Genomic DNA, 6481 nt, shown 5'->3' with positions numbered 1-6481 from the left:
CCACACCATCACACCTCCTCCTCCATGTTTCACGGTGGGAACCAGGCATGTAGAGTCCATCCGTTCACCTTCTCTGCGTCGCACAAAGAAACGGTGGTTGGAACGAAAGATCTCAAATTTGGACTCATCAGACCAAAGCACAGATTTCCACTGGTCTAATGTCCATTCCTTGTGTTCTTTAGCCCAAACAAGTCTCTTCTGTTTGTTGCCTGTCCTTAGCAGTGGTTTCCTAGCAGATATTCTACCATGAAGGCCTGATTCACATGGTCTCCTCTTAACAGTTGTTCTAGAGATGTGTCTGCTGCTAGAACTCTGTGTGGCATTGACCTGGTCTCTTATCTGAGCTGCTGTTAACCTGCGATTTCTAAGGCTGGTGACTCAGATTAACTTTTCCTCCGCAGCAGAGGTGACTCTTGGTCTTCCTTTCCTGGGGCGGTCTGCATGTGAGCCAGTTTCTTTGTAGCTCTTGATGGTTTTTGTGACTGCACTTGGGGACACTTTCCACTTTTCGAGGCACAGAATCATCTAGGTGCCTGGGTTGAGGGACACGGCGAGCGTGGTCCACCTCCAACTCTTGAGGTGAACATGAAGGAAAAACAGTCTCTAGGAGATTGCGGACATACTGCATGATATCAGCCGAAGGGACCGACTCGGGAATCCCTCTGATTTTCAGCTTATTTCTGCGGCTTCGATCTTCTAGGTTAGCTTTGAGGGTCGCTATATCATCCTCTGCCGTGTTTTGCAGATCGATAAGGGCATTATGGGAAATGGCAAATTCCCTAAATTTGTTTTCAATATGATTAACCCTGCTTCCTAGATTATCTACAGTACGATTCATGTGAGCAATCATGGTATGTATGTCCTTTCTGAAGGACTCCTGGAGAACTAACAGCATATCTCTCATAGTGGTGTCCGTGAGGGACTTATCATAGACCGGTAAGGACCCCGAACCCTCACTATCCTCCAGAGGGAGAGTAGCATCCAGGCCCCAGTCATGCAAACCCGAGCCAGCTGCAGGCGAGGAGTATCTGGGCCTTTGTTTCAGCGGGCAACCTGAGGGTGATGGAGGCAGACTGGAGGAGAGGTGATGGCATGAGAGAGAGACAGACTCACGATTCGATAGATGAGTGGAGGTGGACGTGAATCATCTGTCTCTTTTTCCGTCCACGCATTTTCTCCGGTCGATCCCACTTCCGTGGATATAAAGTAGGTGACTGTGTGTGCTGTGTAGTCGCTTCACGAAGCCAAGATTAATGGAGCACAGCTAACGTGCAACCATTCAGTCAGGCAGCAAGGCCAAGCCCCCCAAGAGAGCATAATTCATCAGTGCAGGGCAGAAGCCACATGGTCTGCGTCTCTCCAGAGGGTGGGGGCGGTTTCAGAGAGGGAGTGGATGAATGGATGATGTAATTCCCTCACTTTATGCATGTAAGAGACAACCAAAGAAGGTAAACTGCTCTTTATAGCTAATGAATGATATTTGCACAATTAAATAGGTTGATGAGAGGAAAAAGACAGGCTATGGTTTTAGTTCTCCAGAGTACCCCTTTAACCATTGCCTGGCCTATAAGACACATCCCTACAACAGCTGGAAGATCCCACAAGGAGAAACAACACCTCCTGAGACTTAAAGTGAAGGTGTCTGTGATGACTAGTTCTGCCAGAACCTGTAGGGTTAATGTTTTCTAGCCCTGTTGTTTATTTTAGTTGCTGGGACGACGCCTCTATGCTCCTGGGTGTGGTTCAGCTTGCTGAGCCAATTAGAGTCCTCCTGGTTGCAGCTCAGGCATATATATAAGGAGGCCTTTTCCAGTCATTCCCTGCTTGTGATAGTTCTTGAACTGACCTAGCAACCTCTTACTTTACTGTTCATTCTGGTTTTCTTTGACTCTCGGCTCGGCTTTTTGACTTCCCTTTGTAACTCTGTTACTGTACTTTGCTCCCTCTTGGCTTTGGATCGGCTTGATGACTACGTATTAGTGTGTGTGCATGTTTAGGTTGTTTTCTGTTAGTTCCCTCTGACTGTTCCCGACCTGTGTCTGTTTTTTGTAGTTTATTGTGTTGACTGCCATCACTTACATGGGAAGGGACCGGCACTGTGGTTATGGACCCGCTGCCTAGGGCGGATACGTAAGTAGGCAGGGACAGAGGCTTCAGGTGAGTTCAGGGCTGCACTCTTTCCCTGCCCAGACGTGACATTATCACAGCTCTGGTTGGTCAGATGCAGAACCTAACTCAGTTGGTCCAGGATTTAGATGAGAAGGTACAGCAGCAAGAGTCGTCTCAATCTCAGTCTAGAATAAACCAGAACTTGTTTGAGAGACTTGAACACGAGGAGCAGGTGATTCAGAAGTTGTTGTCCAGAATCTTGGAGCTTGAGTCATCACGCACTACTGTTCCTACTTCTCCTTCAGCTCCTTTGGAACCTCAGGTTAATATTTTTGAGCATTTTTCAGGGAACCGGAAAGCTTTTAAAACTTTTTGTGAAAGATGTAAGCTATATTTTCTATTAAGATCCCATCCGCCTAAGTCCCAGAGAGTTGGTATTATTTTGTCCCTTTTGCAAGGGGATCCCCAAGAGTGGATATTTTCTATTGATCCTGATGCCCCTGAGTTATCTTCTGTGGACTCTCTGTTTGCTGGTTTAGGTCTTTTGTATGCAGAACCTGACAGAGCTGCGTATGCTGAGTCTCAGCTACGTACATTAAAACAGGGACAAAGACCTGTCGAGAAATATTGCACAGACTTTAGGAAGTGGTGTGTGGCTTCCAAATGGAACACCCCAGCCTTGATTTGCCCAGTCAGACTGGGGTTATGTGACACCTTAGACCAAGCTATGACTTTAGCGGTACGTTTGGATAGACGTCTGCGTGAACACAGACTAGAATGTTGTTCTTCCTCTGTCTTTACATTTTTGCCTGTCTCCTCTTCTGTCTCTAATCACCAACCTGGGCCTGAGGAGGAACCCATGCAGTTAGGGTCCATTCGTACCCCGGAGGAGCGCAGGAGATTTTGCTAACTCTATAGCTTGTGTTTTGACTGTGGGGAAGACACACATTTCATCAGGTCCTGTGCCAAGCGTCTGCGTCCAAGTGGTCATCATGGTGGCCACTTGGGCGCACAGGTATTTTCCATTTCTCAAAAATGTAAGCCTGCCAATTTGTCTCTGGGGGGAATTAATATGCCTGTTGTTTCTACTAATGTTTCTTCTGGGAGTATTGAGAAGCCAGCTTAAATTGTTCATGTTGAACCTAAGTCTGAGGAATGTGATGAGCATAATTGTGAGCTAGATGACACCAATGAATGGTGGAATATTGAGGATGAGGACACGATAGAGGAGATCGATGGTCCGCCTGTCTTGCAACCCTCTAAGATTTATATGGGTCTGGTGGCCCCTCATAAAAGGGGGATACTCTAATGACTGGTTCTGCCAGAACCCATAGGGTTAATGCTTTCTAGCCCTGTTGTTTATTTTGGTTGCTGGGACCACGCCTCTGTGCTCTTGGATATAGTTCAGCTTGCTGAGCCAATTAGAGTCCTCCTGGTTGCAGCTTGGGCCTTTTTCAGTCATTCCCTGCTTGTGATAGTTCTTAAACTGTGACTCTTGGCTCGGCTTTTTGACTTCCCTTTGTAACTCTGTTATTGTACTTTTGCTCCCTCTTGGCTTTGGCTTGGCTTGGTGATTAGTGTGTGTGCGTGTTTAGGTTGTTTTCTGTTAGTTTGTGTGCCTTCTGACTGTTCCTGATCTGTGTCTGTTTTTTGTAGTTAATTGTGTTGACTGTGACTGCCATCACTTACATAGGAAGGGACCGGCACTGTGGTTATGGACTGGTTAAGGCTGCGGGTGAGTTCAGGGCTGTACTCTTTCCCTACCCAGACGTGACAAAATAACCTATTGTTCAAATCAAGTTTTATGTTAACCCTTAATGACATGGCCTGTTTGGGCCTTAATGACCAAGCCCTTTTTTCTAATCTGACATGTCTCTTTATATGGTAATAACTTTGGAATGCTTTTACTGATACAAGTGATTTTGAGACAGATTTACGTGACACAAATAGGAGAATTTATCAATGTGTGTGCTGTGTGTGGATGCTTTTTGGCACTGTTTGCACAGAATTTTACGCACTTGCACCAAATTTTATCAAAAAGGAGCACTATGAATAATAAATTTGGAGCAGCCCACAAAACACTAGGGAAAGTAACTTCACTCCCCCAGTCCTCTGTCAACTTCTGTTCTATACCTCAGCTTCTGTGTTGTCCGCTTAGGGATTTTGTTGATAATAAATTCCAGGTATCTTGCTAATAAATTTATGTCTTTTTGTAACAGTTTAAAACCCTCCAGCACTTACCCTTACCAAAAATATTAACATAGCCAGAGACAATTTCAGCTTAATAGTTTAGCAAGATTAGCAAAATTCAAAACTATTTTACTTTTTAGGAACTAATTTATTTACACTGCACATTTACACTACAAAAAGGAAAAATACAGGGTGGGTAAATAAGTGTCTGTGAAATAGTCAAGTTTGTAAGTGTAGTCCTTAGGTGGTGTAGCTTTGCCTCTTGCCTTTTTTGTGTGACTTTTTTTTTTTTTTTAAGTTGCAGTTGATAAATCAATATCCAGTGCATCCACAAAAAAAAGAATACTACAAATAGACACAAACTGTGAAAGTGAAGATGTTGAAATAAGTCACAAAAAAAAAAACCTGCAACAAATGTCTTTTCTCAACACAACACGCATTTTTCTAGATTTGAAATTCTCTACTTGTAACAGAAATAGGCTTGCCAAATAAATTTGTTATTAATTCACATTTATAATATGCCTTATTTATGTTGGTAAACATTCTTTTACTGTTTTACAGCATTAGAAGGCTTTTAATATTATTAGCATTTTCCAATTTTTCAAGGAAATTTTAAGGCCCACTGCAGTTCTGAAGTAGATATAAGGGGCATGTATACTTGAAACCCCCAATAAATCAACTCATTTAAAAATAAAAAGTGTACCACTTAATAATGCAGAATAGATTTAATTTTTATTTTGAATTTCAATTTTTTTTTCTGTAATGTAGCAGTTATAAACAGATTTTGTTTAGTAATATTCATTACCCCAATTCTTAGTATTTAGAAATATCCCATGTGTCAACCTAGTTTGCTGCTGGACTCAAACACAGGTCAAGACATAGCATGATGAAGCACCTAGTAGATTTTGATGCCACTTTTTTCTTTTGCAGGCACCATTTCATGTTTGCAGAGGCCTTGGAAAGCAGAAACAAAAGAAATGCCCCTAAAAGACCCTGTTTTGGAAACTGCATCTGTCCTGTCTGGGCAGGGAAGGAATGCACACTATTCTCGCCCACTCCCCTATCCCTGCCTACTTTTGTACCCATCCTAGACGACGGGTCCGTAAACACTGTGACAGTCCCTCCTTATACAGGTGAGACGAGTAAACTGTCAAAATAATAAAATACAATCATACAGACACAGGTCAAGGTACAGTAGGAAGCAGACAGACTAACAGAAGCAAAACTAACACACTCACACAATGAGTCAAAGCCCACTATCCACGTCAAAAACCAGGAGTTGTCAAAGTACAAAATCACTAATACCAGAGAAGAGTCAGACAGCGGAGCCAAAGGGTAAAAATGCCAGATATTACAGATACAGTAGAAAGCTAGCTAGGAGTACAAGCTGAGCTCTTTAGCAGGCAAATACTGGGAATAGACTGCCAGCTTATATGGAGCCAGAACAGGTGCTCCAATCAAGGTCAGCTCACCAGTCCAGACAGTTAGGCATAACCCAGCGACAAAAACAACAAAGATTTTGTCAGAACCTTTTAACCCTATAGTTTCTATCAGCACCACAAAAAGGACACCACAAAACATTGGAGTGTAGTACAAAACAACTGTGCTCCAGTAGGCCCTAATGGTAGGTTTCTTCACCACCCCCATGCATATTGTAAATGCCCCATATTTTCCATCTCTCCCTCAGTTACAGGGGTCTACCTGTTGGGCTGAGGGTAGATAGACCTTACATTATCAGAGATAAATTGGGGGGGGGGGGGCATAGATATTAGTCGCCATGATCTCTTTCAGCTTATCAGAAAAAAAGAACTTTAAAAAAGTCCTGCTCTCTGAGCTCTACAGGGGCAAAGTATGTATTCCTAATGAATCCTGGCACTTGGGAAAATAGTCTTTGGTGTTTGCCCATATGGGGTCACTGCAGTGACTGTCCTGCAACACCTTCTTAGGGGCTTTTCAAAATCGCTAGATGACAGGAGGAAGGTGGGGTCATCATCCTCCCAAGCTGACTCTGATGTGTCTGAGGCCAGATATTTATATGCCTTCTCTGCAGAATACACACGTTGGGGCATATTTTTTTTAATCAGGTGTTTAACCCCTTAAGGACTCAGCCCATTTGAGCCTTAAGGACTCAGACAATTTAATTTTTACGTTTTTGTTTTTTCCTCCTCGCCTTCTAAAAATC

This window comes from Hyla sarda, chromosome 2, assembly GCF_029499605.1.
Source record: "Hyla sarda isolate aHylSar1 chromosome 2, aHylSar1.hap1, whole genome shotgun sequence".
NCBI classification, from domain to species: domain Eukaryota; kingdom Metazoa; phylum Chordata; class Amphibia; order Anura; family Hylidae; genus Hyla; species Hyla sarda.
The sequence above is the reverse complement of the archived record's forward strand: the minus strand, read 5'-3'. Positions refer to the sequence as shown.